This window comes from Anabrus simplex, chromosome 11, assembly GCF_040414725.1.
Source record: "Anabrus simplex isolate iqAnaSimp1 chromosome 11, ASM4041472v1, whole genome shotgun sequence".
In the NCBI taxonomy this organism is placed as follows: Eukaryota; Metazoa; Arthropoda; class Insecta; order Orthoptera; family Tettigoniidae; genus Anabrus; species Anabrus simplex.
In genome coordinates this window covers 128,342,208-128,361,125 of record NC_090275.1, presented here as the reverse complement: position 1 = coordinate 128,361,125, position 18,918 = coordinate 128,342,208, and positions in this window count along the sequence as shown.

The window sequence follows — 18,918 nt, the reverse complement described above, 5'->3', positions numbered from 1 at the left end:
AATGGGAAACCACAGAAAACCATATTTAGGGCTGCCGACAGAGGTGTTTGAACCCACTATCTCCCGGATGCAAGCACACAGCTGTGCGCCCCTAACTGCACGGCCAACTCGCCCGGTGAATATGAAAAGAAAGCCGGTCCTACCGAGTGCGGTGACGGATCTTCAGTAGATATTGTTGATTTTGATTGTTACCATGTACAATCATAGCTTTTGTACTCTTAACATAATCCGGCTGCATTATTGAAGCTGTTCGTAAAATTGATAATATCGTTCTTCGTTTGTGAGGAAGTAGAATCTTCATTTAATTTGTCTTCTTAAAAAAAAAAAAAAGGAACCACTTTGGTACTACACCCCGTGAAGGTGACTACCTTCCAGGCCGTATATATTTCGATTACGAGAGACTCAAGGAAAACTCTACTGCACCCAAAAACAAGGCTGTATCCTCCCCATCCCATGCCTTTCTTAACTCTGTCAGTGCCGGGAATCGAATGCAGGATGTCTTAAGTCAAATTCGAAAATAAGTAGACCTAAAAGTACCAGCCGGCCCCACAGTGTACGGGTAGCGTGCCTGCCTCTTACCGGAGGCCCCGGGTTCTATTCCCGGCCAGGTCAGGGACTTTCACCTGGATCTGAGGGCTGGTTCGAGGTACACTCAGCCCACGTGTTTATAATTGAGGAGCTATCTGACGGTGAGATGGCGGCCCCGGTCTAGAAAGCCAGGAATAACAGCGGAGAGGATTCGTCGTGCTGACCACACAACACCTCGTAATCTGCAGGCTTCCGGGCTGAGCAGCCGTCGCTTGGTAGGCGATGGCGCTTCGGGGCTGTTACGTCATGGAGTTTGATTTGGAAAAGTGAACAGAGAAGGAAGCGACACCCCTGCAAGGCTCCTTAGCTTCCAGCTAGTTCTTCTGTCCGGCCTCGTGCGTTTAAGACAGTAGAAAAACGTACGCCTTAATAAATGCTCCTCATAAAACCTTTGTAAAAATACTAGCTGCATCTATTTATAACAATAATCACAAACGCCTCCTTTTCATGTGGGTCAGTTGGTTGAGTCGCTGTCCTTCTGAGTCTGAGTTCGCAGATTCAAATCCCGGATTGGATCGGTAACCCTTAAAACGGTGTTGAAATGGCAACAGATCAGTGTCGTTGATTTCTGGCACGTTAATAAAAATTATAGATACGAATATTAGTGTCACGAAACTCTAACTTTATACTACTATATTCTGTATCCCAGACTTGCGTGGAAAAGTAATTAACAATTTACTTTACGTCACACCGACACAGATAGGTCTTATGGCGACGTCGGGATAGGAAATGCCTAGGAGTGGGAAGGAAGCGGCCGTGGCCTTAATTAAGGTACGGCCCCAGCATTTTCTTGGTGTGAAAATGGGAAACCACGGGAAAACATTTTCAGGGCTGCCGACAGTGGGGTTCGAATCCACTATCTCCCGGATGCAAGCTCACAGCTGCGTGGCCCTAACCGTGTTGGAAACTAACAGGACAAGGTAAACCCTACATAGCATTTGTTGTAACATGTATTTTTCTTTACCAACTAACAAAATATCTATACCCATACGCTTTACATTATTTATTTATTTATTTATTTATTTATTTATTTATTTATTTATTTATTTATTTATTTATTTATTTATTTATTTATTTATTTATTTGTCTGTTTATTAGTGCCTTCAGTACACTGGCGAAGTTAGGGGGCTAGGCCCTCTTGTACACTTAACCACATACTAATCAAAATCTTAAATAAAATACTGAGATTCTTAAAATAGTTAAAACTACATAAATTAATAGAATTTAAAATAAATTTAAATAAATTACGTACTAAATTAATATTAGAACTAATTAATATTAAAAACTCTTAAACATGGCTAATCCTCAGGAACGCACACATTCATACTTCAACTATTCAGTCAGCTGTCCTCAGCAGGTAGTCTCGGCAGGTGACCTTAAATCGTGATTTAAAAAAGCTAGTTTCTCTGACCTGAACTGGCAGGGAATTCCATAATCTGGCGACAGTCACCACAAATGATCTAATAATTTTATTTGTGCGGTGCAGTGGAATAGAAAGAATGGATCTAGTCGTGTATTAATGTTGTGAAATGATGATAAAAAGATGAATTTAGAAGAAATATACATTGGCTGACTTTCAGCTACCACTCTGATCACCATCGTTAAAGTGTGTAGCTGCCGACGTTTATCAGACATCAGCCATGAGACAGCCTGATAGTATGGGGTGATATGAACATCGTACCCGATATTGTAAATAAATCGCAGGCAGGAATTCAGTGCTCGTTGAAGTGTTTCTTCTCTCGTCAACTAAAACAACGTCACAATAATCAAGAATAGGGAGAATGAGTGTCTGTAGTGTCTGTATTAGTTTGGCCTGTAGCTCAAATGGAAATACATTCCTCTGTCGTTTAAGAGGGTGAAGAACTCCAAAAATCTTTTTACGTATTTCTTTCGTTTGATCAGACCAATCAACTGTTACATTCATCATTACGCCGGGGTTTTTAACCGTTTTACTGTAGGGAATAATGTTACCATTCAGTAGGATAGGCGGGATTGCGACATTGTTTGAGAAACTCAGTAATTTTCGTGATCCAATTATAATTGTCTGAGTTTTTTTGCAGTTCCGTTTAGTAAACAGTAGTTCAGTATGTGCGTCAGTATAGGCGAGATAGCACCCATAATGTTATGTATAAAAGTAATAGGAATATCATATACACCTGTAGTCTTTGATTTAATCGAGTACAAAGCCCTTTAACCTGATTTTCTGTGACACTGTGAAATGTGAATGGCGGATTGGCTGGAGGGGAGGGCGGTGAGTCGGTGCAGTTAATTTGGGTAGGTTGAATATTTATTCTACTAAAGTAATCGTTCAGTTCGTCAAGTGGAATGTCAGGAGTTGTCTGTCTCTGTTGATGTTTTCCTATTCCCAGAGCTCTAAGTTGGTCCCATGCGCGATTAGAATTTAAGTTGTTAGCTAAAATCCGAAAATATATGCATTTTTAAATTTCTGATTAACTGCTTTGTGCGATTTCTTAAGATGCGGTTAGATTCGAAGTCTGTGTCATCTAGGGTTTGTTTGTAATGTCGAAATAACGAGTCACGGTGGGCCATCATTCTCTTGCCTTCATCGTCTAGCCATGGACAAGAAGGACGAGAAACCTGTATTCGACGCGCATTATTTGTATAAAATGTCACTTCTTTATTGCTTATCACATGACCATTATTATTATAACATTACCGTATTTGTTCTAAACCAGAATATTGCATCCTTACTCAAAGTGTTTATTCTTGCATTCATTTCACTTCTACGCGGAATATATGAACTGCTGCAGTTATGTTGGGATGGGAGTAACAGAGATAGCTGGGGGACCGGGGGGTTGTCGTCCAAGGAGTCCAGACACCCCAGGAGTTTTAACGAAAGTTCTTTTATTGAGCATTTTATATATAATGTGCATTAATATTAGCTTCCGGAGTCCTACTCATTGGCTGAATGATCAGTGTTGAGGCCTTCGGTTCAGACGGTTCCGGGTTCGATTTCCGGCTGGGTCGGGGATTTTAATCGCGTCTGAATAATTCTTCTGGCTTGGGACTGGGTGTTTGTCCCAACATATTCATATTCAGACAACATACTACATTACCAACCACCAAATAAACACACAACACTGATTACATCCCTCTATATAGGGTTGGCGTCGGGAAGGACATCTGGCCGTAAAACAGGGCCAAATCCACATGTGCGACACATTTCGCACCCGCGACCCCACAGATTTGGGAAAAATGGGGAAGAAGAAGAAGAAGGAAATTACTATTAGCTTCCGGAATCCGCACGAATCCACCACTCTTACTTGGATCCAAGGACACTCGTTTCCTTTTTCGGTATTCTACACCACCTAAACTATGGAAGTTTGGACACCTATCAAAATAAAATTCTGGATGAATGGGCCCCCCCCAAACTGAAATCCTGGCTACGCTACTGTCAGATACCACAAACAAAAAATCAAATTAGCAAAATTCACACCCTGTCTCGAACTGGTACCGGCACTGTCGGACCACTTGCACTCAAAATATCCACGGGGTATTCTCAGAAACGTCTACACAGAGTAATTAAACGCCCTCTCCCTACTCGTTGAACAGCTCGTGATGATGCCTGTCGGAATCTCGAGAGATGGGAGGAAATAACTAATTTCCAGTTTGTCTGAAATTGAGAATGACATGACCGTGAAGAATGTTAGACGATGTGAAACAAGCGGGATTATGGGGGAACTTCAGTCTCTCATGACCACAAGCAAGACATAACAAAGTGTGCGTATTGCGAGTTGTAGAACATCTCAAAGAACGTGTGTGAGGAAGAAGAAATACACACGGTTTTTTAATGGTGGTCTAGAAGAAAGAACATGTTATGTCAATCAAGACGAGTACAATCCCTCGGTGATACGATACAATCTCACAGAGCCCCTGTGTCTGGTTTCTCACAACTGTGCCTGTGGTATGTGAAAAAAGGGGAAAAACGCATACAAGAACATTATTTGACCGATACTGAAATCAAACGGCCTACAATTAATTCACTTCAAACAACTTCACTAAAAATTGGACTGGAAGCCCAGCAGTGTATATATCCCATTTTGGACACTGGTGTCACAATTATCTGTGTACGATGTCAAGAAACTGCTCAGCTGAACCATCTTTTACTGCCGTGGAGAACTACCACAGGACATAAGAGAAAGGCTTTGCAAGTGGTGCTGATTGTTTAAAGAGAAAGTACAACTGCACAACGATGTTATAAGGCGGTGATTATTGTTATAAGAGGAACTACAACAGTACAATGATGTTATAAGGTGGTGATTATTGTTATAAGAGGAAGTACAACAGTACAATGATGTTATAAGGTGGTGATTATTGTTATAAGAGGAAGTACAACAGTACAATGATGTTATAAGGCGGTGATTATTGTTATAAGAGGAAGTACAACAGTACAATGATGTTATAAGGTGGTGATTGTTGTTTATAGAGGAAGTACAACAGTACAATGATGTTATAAGGTGGTGATTATTGTTATAAGAGGAAGTACAACAGTACAATGATGTTATAAGGCGGTGATTATTGTTATAAGAGGAAGTACAACAGTACAATGATGTTATAAGGTGGTGATTATTGTTATAAGAGGAAGTACAACAGTACAATGATGTTATAAGGCGGTGATTATTGTTATAAGAGGAAGTACAACAGTACAATGATGTTATAAGGTGGTGATTATTGTTATAAGAGGAAGTACAACAGTACAATGATGTTATAAGGTGGTGATTATTGTTATAAGAGGAAGTACAACAGTACAATGATGTTATAAGGTGGTGATTATTGTTATAAGAGTAAGTACAACAGTACAATGATGTTCTAAGGCGGTGATTGTTGTTATAAGAGGAAGTACAACAGTACAATGATGTTCTAAGGTGGTGATTATTGTTATAAGAGGAAGTACAACAGTACAATGATGTTATAAGGTGGTGATTATTGTTATATGAGGAAGTACAACTGGGCAGCGATGTTCTAAGGTGGTGATTATTGTTATAAGAGGAAGTACAACAGTACAATGATGTTATAAGGTGGTGATTATTGTTATAAGAGGAAGTACAACAGTACAATGATGTTATAAGGTGGTGATTATTGTTATGAGAGGAAGTACAACAGTACAATGATGTTCTAAGGTGGTGATTATTGTTATAAGAGGAAGTACAACAGTACAATGATGTTCTAAGGTGGTGATTATTGTTATAAGAGGAAGTACAACAGTACAATGATGTTATAAGGTGGTGATTATTGTTATAAGAGGAAGTACAACAGTACAATGATGTTATAAGGCGGTGATTATTGTTATAAGAGGAAGTACAACAGTACAATGATGTTATAAGGTGGTGATTATTGTTATAAGAGGAAGTACAACAGTACAATGATGTTATAAGGTGGTGATTATTGTTATAAGAGGAAGTACAACAGTACAATGATGTTATAAGGTGGTGATTATTGTTATGAGAGGAAGTACAACAGTACAATGATGTTCTAAGGTGGTGATTATTGTTATAAGAGGAAGTACAACAGTACAATGATGTTCTAAGGTGGTGATTATTGTTATAAGAGGAAGTACAACAGTACAATGATGTTATAAGGTGGTGATTATTGCTATAAGAGGAAGTACAACAGTACAATGATGTTATAAGGTGGTGATTATTGTTATAAGAGGAAGTACAACAGTACAATGATGTTATAAGGCGGTGATTATTGTTATAAGAGTAAGTACAACAGTACAATGATGTTCTAAGGTGGTGATTATTGTTATAAGAGGAAGTACAACAGTACAATGATGTTCTAAGGCGGTGATTATTGTTATAAGAGTAAGTACAACAGTACAATGATGTTATAAGGTGGTTATTGTTGTTATAAGAGGAAGTACAACAGTACAATGATGTTCTAAGGTGGTGATTATTGCTATAAGAGTAAGTACAACAGTACAATGATGTTATAAGGCGGTGATTATTGTTATGAGAGGAACTACAACAGTACAATGATGTTATAAGGTGGTGATTATTGTTATAAGAGGAAGTACAACAGTACAATGATGTTATAAGGCGGTGATTATTGTTATGAGAGGAACTACAACAGTACAATGATGTTATAAGGTGGTGATTGTTGTTTATAGAGGAACTACAACAGTACAATGATGTTATAAGGTGGTTATTGTTGTTTATAGAGGAACTACAACAGTACAATGATGTTATAAGGCGGTGATTATTGTTATAAGAGGAAGTACAACAGTACAATGATGTTATAAGGTGGTGATTATTGTTATAAGAGGAAGTACAACAGTACAATGATGTTATAAGGCGGTGATTGTTGTTATAAGAGGAAGTACAACAGTACAATGATGTTATAAGGCGGTGATTATTGTTATAAGAGTAAGTACAACAGTACAATGATGTTCTAAGGTGGTGATTATTGTTATAAGAGGAAGTACAACAGTACAATGATGTTATAAGGTGGTGATTATTGTTATAAGAGGAACTACAACAGTACAATGATGTTATAAGGCGGTGATTATTGTTATAAGAGGAAGTACAACAGTACAATGATGTTATAAGGCGGTGATTATTGTTATAAGAGGAAGTACAACTGGGCAGCGATGTTATAAGGTGGTGATTATTGTTATAAGAGGAAGTACAACAGTACAATGATGTTATAAGGTGGTGATTATTGTTATAAGAGGAAGTACAACAGTACAATGATGTTCTAAGGTGGTGATTATTGTTATAAGAGGAAGTACAACAGTACAATGATGTTATAAGGTGGTGATTATTGTTATAAGAGGAACTACAACAGTACAATGATGTTATAAGGCGGTGATTATTGTTATAAGAGGAAGTACAACAGTACAATGATGTTATAAGGCGGTGATTATTGTTATAAGAGGAAGTACAACTGGGCAGCGATGTTATAAGGTGGTGATTATTGTTATAAGAGGAAGTACAACAGTACAATGATGTTATAAGGTGGTGATTATTGTTATAAGAGGAAGTACAACAGTACAATGATGTTATAAGGTGGTGATTATTGTTATAAGAGGAAGTACAACAGTACAATGATGTTATAAGGCGGTGATTGTTGTTATAAGAGGAAGTACAACAGTACAATGATGTTATAAGGTGGTGATTATTGTTATAAGAGGAAGTACAACAGTACAATGATGTTATAAGGCGGTGATTATTGTTATAAGAGGAAGTACAACAGTACAATGATGTTCTAAGGTGGTGATTATTGCTATAAGAGGAAGTACAACAGTACAATGATGTTATAAGGTGGTGATTATTGCTATAAGAGGAAGTACAACAGTACAATGATGTTCTAAGGTGGTGAATATTGTTATAAGAGGAAGTACAACAGTACAATGATGTTATAAGGTGGTGATTGTTGTTTATAGACGAAATAAAACTGGGCAACCAACCTCTATTAACACTAATTAGAAGAAAAATGGGAGAGGCCCGACACTTCGAAAAAATTAAGGTATCGGCCAAAGAAAAACAATGGCCACGAAGGGCGTGAAAGTGCAAAACTCGAAAGGCCTTCGGGGTCAGAAAAAACAAGAGGTGACCATGGGAGGTCGGATAGGAGAGATGAAAGTGAAGAGCCTGGCACAGGTAAGTGTAAGCAACGCCGGGACTCAGCTAAGCTCCCGCTGCCCCGTCCCCGGCCCTGCAGTCACCTCTTACGCCAGAGACGGGATACCCCCCCCCCATGGTCAGGGGGATATCCCATAAGAAAAACGCTCTCCCGTACACACTCATAATACCAGACAAGCTTCAATACAATTCAAAAAGCAGTCTTAGAGCCTGCAGCTGAAACCTGTCATCAGTGGCTTTCTTCTCCGACTTTCTTGACCACGATTTTTAAATTGGTTTCAAAGAAATCCTCGCCTCTACTGTGCAGACTCTCCCTGACGAGCTGCGAGATCTGTAGCTACTCTTGCGACGAGCTTCCTAGAAAAAGAGCGTCTTAAACGGGAGCGAAGCGCGAAAGAAGGGATCGGGATAGAGCTCTTATGAATCTTGTATAACCTCAAATTCTCCCAATGAAAAAAACACGAACCCTTAGAGATGGTTGTCGAGAACAAAAGCTATCTCCGAGCTGCGTGGGAGTGAGTCGACTGGCTTTTCTTTTCTCGGCCATCACGGGAGTTCAGAAAGTAGTAGGAAACACTTCTAGACCTACATTATTAAGTTCTGTTTCTTTATGAACTTGCCTCAATATGCTGTTAACTGCAGGAGGTTTCACGCTACCTAATACACAGTTCTGAAAAATTAGGTGAACATGTTTTGTAACGTCTGATATGTGATCGTTAATTTGGTAGATGGGGTTCCAATCATCGTACAGGGTATACTCCATCTGTAGGCGTAGCCGTGCATTAAACTGTCAGGTGACCCCTCAAAACAAAGTAAATAGCGGTGCGTCCGTGTGTCGTTGTGAGGTACAGCACGTTGTACGGAAACCAGCACTAACGAGGCCCGTCACTTTCATCCATGAAGGGTGGACTTTTCGTCGTGTTGCTGTGGATCTCAATGTCTCTCCGTTAGTTATTCAACGCTTGTGCAATCGTTACAATGAGATAGGCCAGTTCACAAGGAGTGTTGGACAAAGTCGTGGACGCATGAAAACCCCACAGGATGACCGATATTTGACGATCTGTGCGTTGCGGCGTCGTTCAGCAACTGGCAGAGAGCAGCAACAAGGCCTCAGGAGGGTCACTGGAGTCACGGTGCCTGACCACACGGTATGGACCATGCTCACAAGGGGCCGATGACCTTCAATGTTAGGCCCCTTAAAACAATAAACATCACCATCATCAATGCTCACGTTATTTTATGTTTAGTTTGCGTACATGAAAACGTCAATAAAGTTGAATATTCTTGACGGAAGCCATTGATATTGAGCCTTATTGAACTTGGTGGTGTCTGCAGACGTTCAGTGGCTTAATACTTGGCCACTTTGTGTTCTGTGTGTGTCATTTCCTGCACAGTACTGCCATTTGGGATGAAAGTGGCTAAATATTTAGCGACTGACCTATAAAGACAAGTTAGAGCTGGGAACGGAGCAGTTGCCCCTATGATTGCAATCGGTAGGCTCCTTTCACGCTACACGGAGACATTTCTTTAGTGGCATTTCCACGGCAAAGAGTGCAGCGCTCCCTCCGGTAGGACGAGCGGAGAAACAGTACTGAATGTGTGCTCCAGTAGTGGTATACATTTATCGTTAATGTTTTATTATTATTATTATTATTATTATTATTATTATTATTATTATTATTATTATTGTTGTTGTTGTTGTTGTTGTTGTTGTTGTTGTTGTTGTACCGGGCGGTACACCTCCACGCCGCTAATTCAAATGTTGCGCCAATTGAAACTCCTCTACAGGAGAAAGCCTGAACTTTAAAAAACTGTATTAACTCAACAATTTCTCCGAAGATGGCTCTGTGTGATTTTTGATGTGTTTTGGTTCGTAATTGATCAAGAAGTGTGGACGTTCTCTACCAGATGTCTCTACAAAAAACTATGGTAATACACTCTGGTGTAATGGAATGATCATTCCTCAAGAAATTTAGTATTCATAAGTTTTGTTTTTACTATATTTTGTTCTGTTATCTTTGGGTTGGCAACATTAATTCTTTCTATCCGCCTGTTTTGAATTTAGCCAATCCCAAATTTCGTTAATTTATTTCCAAACAATCATGTATGTCTTCTTCGACATAGATATGTTGCTCTAAGCTATCCAATAAAAGCGAGAGGGTGTGTCTACTCATTTCTGAAAAGTCTCGAATTTTCCACGAGGGTATTAAAACTGCTGATTTTCTTGTCTCGGTGCCACTAGTATAACATCTAATTCAGTGTGTGAATATGTAGCAGGGGGCGGGACGCGCCTCTTTCTCCAAGCAGCAGTTCTTCAACAAGGTAATGGCCTGTTAACATCTTTATTTCTTGCTAGCTCAGCAGTTTAACTCTCCGGGAGGGTTCGAATCCTTTAATATGTAACCCATCTCTTTAAAATGTAAATTCCTTTTCTGTCTATGTAAAATCTACAAATATATTTTACTGTAAAGCGGGGATAGAGAGTGCTTCACCCTCTCGAGCTCCCCTTCATTTTTGAAATTAAGGTGACCACGTTTTCGTAACCGTTTCTTCTCTTCCTTAATGTATTAAAGTTTTCTCATACGGGTCACCTCTCTAGCTTGGGATTAGCCCCTGTATTATCGGCCTAGCGCCACATAGGTTTTTAAACAAAAAACTTTAGTGTAGGAGTGCAAGTAATCGCCTCCATTCAATTTTGTATTTTGGGCCATTTATTTAACTCGTTTTGTTTTCCTTCCTGAGAAGGCCCAGTAGATTGGGTACGAGGTACCCCTGTACCATTATATTTGTGCCTTGAGGGCAATTAGGAGTGAAGTTTGTGGTGGCCTTTGATAGGCTTGTAAAATTGAGAGCGGGTCTGGTCTTTCCTAAATTTGATCTCTGCGTGCCTCTAGGAGGCTTAACATTGTAATTAGGAGCAAGTGCTCCTTGGCATGATGGGGTTTTCTGCCCCTTTGTTCTATTTTGTACCCTGGGTAAAGTTGGGCTAATAGCTCAAGATTTGTGATTGTGGGGCTCGAAGCCCAGACCTTGTAATTATCCCCTAACACTTGTAACTTCTTTGTATTTGATTTTGGCTTGTTGTTGACTTGTTAAGTTTTCAAATTCTATGTTACCATTGTTAAGTTGCGAAAATATAACCTTTGTTGAAATTTTAATTCATCTTTCGAACTTGTAGTTAGACCCATTCCAGCCCGCGCCTTCTTTCACCTCTGCTGTTCCACAGATACAGTTACTCCCATAAATATTCGGTCACTCTGATTTTTGACACACTTTTATTGGGTAGCCTGTTCTTACACGTATAATGCAACGAAACATGTAGGAAAACATAGTAACACGTTCTACAAACATTGTGATGTAAGTCAAACTCTTCTGACAGTCATCTCTCGTACTTTAAATAAAAGCAGTAATTCCAGTACCGCCTCAAAAATATTCGGCCACTATACAAAAAGCAAAATACTCTTGCATAATTGACAACCCTGTTAAACATTCGGTCCAACTTGATGTTTTATGACCTCTTCCAGTCGATTCGGCATACTGGCGATAACTTTCTTGGTATAATCAGGGCTTAATGCCGCCCATTCTTATAGCAGTCTCCTCTTCAATTCTGTGAGGGACCTTGGCGACCGCAATTGCAGAGCTCCCTTTATTCTTCTTCACACATTCTCGAAGGGGTTCAGGTCGGCTGATTGTGGTGGAGTCTCCAAAATCTTCGGCAGTTGTACAGCAGCCATTCCCTGACAAGTTACGACTTGTGTTTAGGGTTGTTATCTTGGTAGAACTTCAAAGTACGCTGTATACCAAGTTGTTCCGCAAATTGTCGCAAACTGTTTTTGAGAATAGCCAAAAGCCCTATTTTGTTGAAGTATGTTCAGTGAAACTGAGTGAACAAACCCCGTTCGATGCTACAGATCCCCACACAATTGCACTTCCTCCATCATATTTTACCGTTGCTGGCAAATTGCTTGTTTTAAGTTCCTGGTGACGTTTCCGCCACGCCAATTGCTTTCCATCCAACCCGAAGACGTTGAACTTCGACTCATCAACAAATAACACATTCACCCACCAAGCACTGAGTTTGCTTACGTAGGTTTTTGCGAACTCTAGCTGCTTATTTTTATTTACCGCACTAATGTATGGTTTCCTCCTAGCTCTTCTCTCAAAGAACTCATTACTTCGCACGCTTTCAGTACCCACATTCTTTCCACAGCTGCTGCCAGTTTCGGGGCATTAATTTTCGGGATTCGTTTCACATTACGAAGCTCTCGTTCTGTCCGCCTTCTTGGTCTGCCTGTCTGGGAAATTGAATCAATTCCGTCTTAATTTTCGAATCGTCTTATTATATCTGCAATTCTTGTTCTGGTTATATTAAGCATCTGCGATATCCTTCTATGCGATTTACCTCGAGTATGATGGAATATCACGAACTGGCGTTCTTCAAACGTGGTAGTGTGTTATCTTTTGCACTCCATTTGATATCAGTCCGCAAGACTGCAGCAGATGACGTGTCTTGCGGCACCGCACTACTGTCGCCGTCAATGAACAAAGCGACAATCCCGGCGTGTCATTTCACCCATGTGCGCAATGTCCTTTCTTTTACAGCATCAATGCTCCATGATTCCTCTTCTGCATAAGCAAACACATGTAGTTCCATTAGTTGGACACATTTGGTTTCACATTCTGCGCATGGTTACTTTATTGTCATCACTTTGCCGCGGATTTTATCAGTGGCCGAATATTTATGGGAGTGACTGTTCCTCGGAACAATTATTATTATTATTATTATTATTATTATTATTATTATTATTATTATTATTATTATTATTATTATTATTATTATTATTATTATTATTATTATTATTATTTCCACCTCTGTGGTGTAGTGGTTAGTGTGATTAGCTGCCACCCTCTCCGTGGTTTCCTACTTCTTCTTCAGACAAATGGTACCTAACGTAAGGCCGGCCACAGCCGCTTCCATCGTCCCACCTCCCCCACAAGGCCCCTGTTCAGCATAGCAAGTGAGGCTGCCCGGGTGAGATACTGGTCTTCCTCCTCGAACACCGGACGAGTTGGCCGTGCGGTTAGGGGCGCACAGCTGTGAGCTTGCATCCGCGAGATAGTGGATTCGAGCCCCACCGTCGGCGGCCCTGAAGATGGTTTTCCCATTTTCACACCACGCAAATGCTGGGGCTGTACCTTAATAAAGCCACGGCCGCTTCCTTCCCACTCCTAGGCCTTTCCTATCCCATCGTCGCCATAAGACCTATCTGTGTCGGTGCGACGTAAAACAAATTGTAAGTATCCCCGACCCCGTTCCAGGACACTGCCCTTGAGGCCCTGAGTCCGAAGGTAAAACCTACCCTGTTGTTGTTGTACGTCTCAGTATTCACTTCTGTGGTTTTTCTGCGACGTCAAGGTGCCGGCATTTTGTCCCACAGGAGTTCTTTAATGTGCTGGTAAACCTACCGACATGAGACTGTCGCATTTGAGCACTTCAAGTACCAGCGAGCAAAGTCAAAATTGAAACCGCAAACTTGAGCTCAGAAGGCCAGCGCTCTACCGTCTGAACCACTCAGTCCATTACAGCAGTTCTTACTCTTCAATAAATGAGCTTCGCAAATAAGTTAATACATGTTTACATGCAATGGGATATAATTATTAAAACCAAACCAAACGAATCCAAACCCCACGGCATTTAACGCCCTTGAAAGGACTTTGGCCTGCCTGAGATGGACGTCAACGTGTATGGAGACGCCGTGGTGAGCGGTACGTGCCAAATGTCCAGGACGGCGACCGATTCGGACAAGGTTCTGTGATGGTGAGGGGTGGCCGTACGGGTCTTGTCGTCCGCTGCGGCGTACTACAGCATGTGTTGGATGTTGGCCCTGAATTCGAACTCATGCAGGGCAATGCCAGCGCTCATGTAGCGCGCATCCGACAACTGGACATTCAAGAGATGGAATGGCCAGTAGCGAGTCCCATAGAGCATGTATGGGATAGTGATCGTGGGCGTCCTGTTTCACCACAGACTCTCCAAGACCTCCAACAGGCTCTTATTGAAGATACCGCAACGTGACCTCCGTCGACTTATGCGGAGCATGCCACGTAGGTGCCAACCTGTGGAGGACATCCACCATACTGAAGCTCTCCACCCTGGAGGACTGTTACCACTTTGTTTTCGCCCCTATTTGGACATTTCCGTTTGTGTTCTGAAAATGATAAAAACGAACGTAAAGTTGTATACTTGAACGGTAAAGTGTGTGAGGTGCTGCCTCCTTGAAACTTGCTGTTACTTGTCGCACTACGCTATACATATGCCGTAACCCCATGCCACTACACCCCTTGAAGGGCGACCGCTGCTCAGCCCAAAGGCCTGTGGCGTGTGGTCAGCACAACGAATCCTCTCGGCCATTATTCTTGGTTTTCTAGACCGGAGCCGCTATCTCACCGTAGGCTGAGTGGACCTCCAACCAGCTCTCAGGTCCAGGTAAAAATCCCTGTCCTTTGCGGGAATCGAACCCGGGGCGTCCAGGTAAGAGGCAGGCACGCTAACCCTGCACCATGCGACCGGCTTACATGTGCCGTAAGTCAAGAAGACTAAGTCTGCAAAATCGTGGCAACACAAGGTTAGGTTAATAACGAAATGTCCTTCCATTTTAACTAAACTGTTTTCGTTTTCGGACTTTTTGCTTCTTAGACATCCTTCTATACTCAAGTAGTGGACGAAATAAGACCATGCTGCGTCAACTGCGTTGTTAAGTCACCTGGTATTAGCCAATCCCACAATATATAACACTAGTGGCAACAAGACTTTGGTTAGCGACACTTACCTTACAACTTGCTTTACGGTGCACCAACACAGATAGGTCTTATGGCGACGATGGGATAGGAAAGGGCTAGGAGTGGGAAGGAAGCAGCCGTCGTCTTCATTAAGGTACAGCCCCAGCATTCGCCTGGTGTGAAAATGGGAAACCACGGAAAACCATCTTGAGGGTTGCCGAGATTGGAGTTCGAATCCACTATCTTCCGAATGCAAACTGACAGCTGCGCGCCTCTGACCGCACGGCCAGCTCTCGGTATAGACATTCGTATCGAGGTAAATAATAATAATAATAGTAATAATAATAATAATAATAATAATAATAATAATAATAATCGTATGGCCTCAGCTACCGTGTGCAGACATTTCAATTTGACGTCATCTGGCTGTCTGCTCGTCAATTTCGACGTTCCGTTTTACTCTAGGCCCACTAGATTGCAGGCCGAGCCAACCGAAACTCTCTTGGGCGACTATGGCTGAGATTTAATGAATTTTGTCGGGTAAACACCAAATGTGTCACCAGAGATGTTTTACATGCCGACATCGTACGACATGGAGTGTCGAATGGACTTTTATCCGCGCTTCAAAAATCCGACTACCTCTGCCGGGTTTGGGATTCGGAGGCCGACACTCTACCACTGATCCACAGAGGCATCAAGGTTTCACAGCAACGATATATCGGTACCGAGATAGTCACATGACCTACCTGGTGACGTCAGGAGATGCGAACTCAGCCATAGCAAACCCAGGATATCCCCTACCCGAAATAAGAGGCGACTAAAAGGGGAACCAGGGGCCCTTAACTGAGTGTCACATTGTGTCTATTGACCTCTCTTCGTCAACTCTTGTTCTTTTCCAACCCCGACGGTTTTAGTTTTGCGAGACTGAAGGACTCTTCATCTTCACGGCCTTTGAACGCTGCCCTTCTTCCAATGTACCTGTGAGTACCGTAGATACCGCCCAGTTTCCAACAGCAGCGCTAATCGGCCACTTTGCACCACTTACGATCCTTGTTCTCATTTTGCGCGCGTCATCTGCTCGTAGGCCCGTTTCTTCGAGGCCTTATCGCCTTAACGTACCAGGGAATTGGTATTTTTGATTTTGACTCGAAATTGTTTTTTTTTAAACGCGTTTTGCCCAGCGACAGTCGTCCATCCGTCGTAAGTGACCGTAGATGAGAGGTCCATGATCTTCTCTATCTTAGAGCAGATTTCTTACGTGGATTTTCTTATGTACGTACCATTTTTTAGTTCGGGTCAAGGAGAATCTTTGTCTCTCTTTGCTCCAACTTAGCGAGCCGACATGATACGCACAGAGAGATACCGGTTTCATGACAGTAGATATGTTCCCGGTGGTTTGGAAAGCTACCTCCCTCTCTTGATTGTTTTTGTTGTGGTCGCTAAGGCCTCTGTACCTAGGCCGTTTCACGGCTTATTGTTCCATGTTTGCTTTTCAGTTGGGTAATGCTATTATTATTATTATTATTATTATTATTATTATTATTATTATTATTATTATTATTATTATTATTATTATTATTATTATTATTATTATTATATCGTCAAGTGTTGCCTTGTCGTGTTTGGTTATGGACGGACACAGTTCCGAAACAAGAAGAAATAAGGCCCGCGGCTCGACTGGAAATAAACTCGAGACCATCTGAACCGGAAGCCATTACGCTGACTATTCAGTCATTCATATTATTAAATAATTATTCAAATAATATTATCAAACTTTGGTGTACTCGTCCGCAAAACGGACTGTGTTATAACGTCGCGGCAAGTCGCTCCACGATTTCTTGTTTCTAGCGCTGTGTAGATCGACCTTGAGAGCCCTTTCATCTGGTCCATGTTACTTTCTTCCTGCTGAGAGCCACTTTCACCAACACTTTCTACTTTCCCGCATTCTTCGCTTCACTCTCGCTCTCTGTTCTAGGAACATTCACTGAATGTGTCTGCACTCACTATGGTGATCCGAGACTTCGCGCCCTAACACGAGTCCAAGAGTTGACCAAGGGAGGTCGGATACGACAGATGAAAGTGAGGAGCCTGGCACAACTAGCTTTAAGCTACGGCAACCAGCGTCGCTACCCACGCGTCTAGACGCCTTTTAGTTGCCTCTTACGACTGCCCCATGCTGTAGAGGACTCTATGGTAAAAGTAACGAACATATTACAATCACAAGAAATTATGACAAAATTAATTCATGCAATTCTTTTAATTAAATAAAATGTTAAATTTTGTGACACACATAATGGAATGTTCACGATATACTTACTTATCCGGCACTACAGCCCTGTGTGAGCTTTGGCCGCCATCTACTTCGATCCTGAGCGCCTGCCCTCAGGTCGGCTTCAGCTTCATCGCTCCATCTATTACGGGGCCTTCCTTGTCGCCGTCTTATATCTACTCGGCATTCGATCTTCCTCAATTCTTTCCACATGGCCAAGCCATCGCACTCTCTGTGCCTTAATAAATCTAACTATATCCCCCTGGTCTAATATGTTCTGTATTTCAGCATTCGTCCGTATCCTCCAACCATTCTGGTCTTGAATTGGGCCATATATTCGTCTAATAATCTTTCTTTCAAATATTCTTAATTTATTTGCATCATCAACTAAAAGGTTCTGAGCCATATGTCGCTACAGGTCTAATAAGGGTTTTACATATTTTGAATTTTGTAGGTTTAGACAATAGACGAGATTTAAACAATGTAAGATTTGCATAATAGGTCCCGTTTCCAGCTATTATTCTACGATGAATCTCCTCACTTATTCTATTATTGTTTGTCAACATGGTTCCCAAATACTCAAAACTTCGTACATTCTCAAAATTGTGCTCATTTATTGTCAGTTATCTTGACTTCTTCTGCCCTCTATAACAGTCACATGCATATACTTAGATTTACTGTCATTCACCTTCAATCCTGCTTCCTCCATTTCAAGCAACATTTCCTTCAAATACCTATCATTCCTGGCCATTAACACTACTTCATCTGCATACGCATAAATTTGTTTAGATTTATATACAATATTTCCGGTATCCATTATTTTTTCAAAAACCTGGTTAATTGCCAGATTAAACAAAGTAGCTGAGAATGCATTACCTTGTCTGACTCCTGTATTAAGAGCAAACTCATTTCCAATTCTTCCATCCACCATCACCTTTGCCCTTACTTCTCCTAAAGTGATTCTGATCATCCTAATCAGTTTGTATGGTATTCCTACCGTCTCCATATATTCATATAGCTTATCCTTGTATATACTGTCAAATGCTTGTCTAAAATCTACAATCAACATACGTAGATCTATATTTTGCTCATAGCATTTTTGCATCGTTTGACGTACCACAAATATTTGATCTACCGTGCTCCTATTTCGCCTGAAGCCACACTGTACTTCATCGAATCTTTCTTCAGCATATGGAGTCAGATATTGTAATAGGATATTTGAAAATACTTTATAGATGATATTCAGTAATGTAATTCCCCTATAATTAGTGCATTCGTATTTATTTCCCTTCTTATATATTGGGAAAATTATTCCTGTGTTCCACTCATCAGGTACCGGTATCCGTTCTTCCTCCCAAATCTTAATAATCAGTTCATGTACCTCTTGTAGCATTTCTTTACTACTATTTTTAATCAGTTCACTTGTTATTCCGTCTTCTTCTGCTGCTTTATGGTTGTTTAATTTTGCAATAACATTTTCTACATCTTTCAATGTGGGGGCATTTATCCATTGTTCTGACCCACTCTGCTCTATATGCCTTTCACTTTCTTCCACCTCTTCTCTTTCCTTGTTAGGGAGCTCTCGGAAATATTCGGTCCATCTTTCACTTATTTCCTCTTCATTCTGTAAGAGCTTGCCTTCTTTATTCTTACAGCCATTCAATCTTGGCTTATACC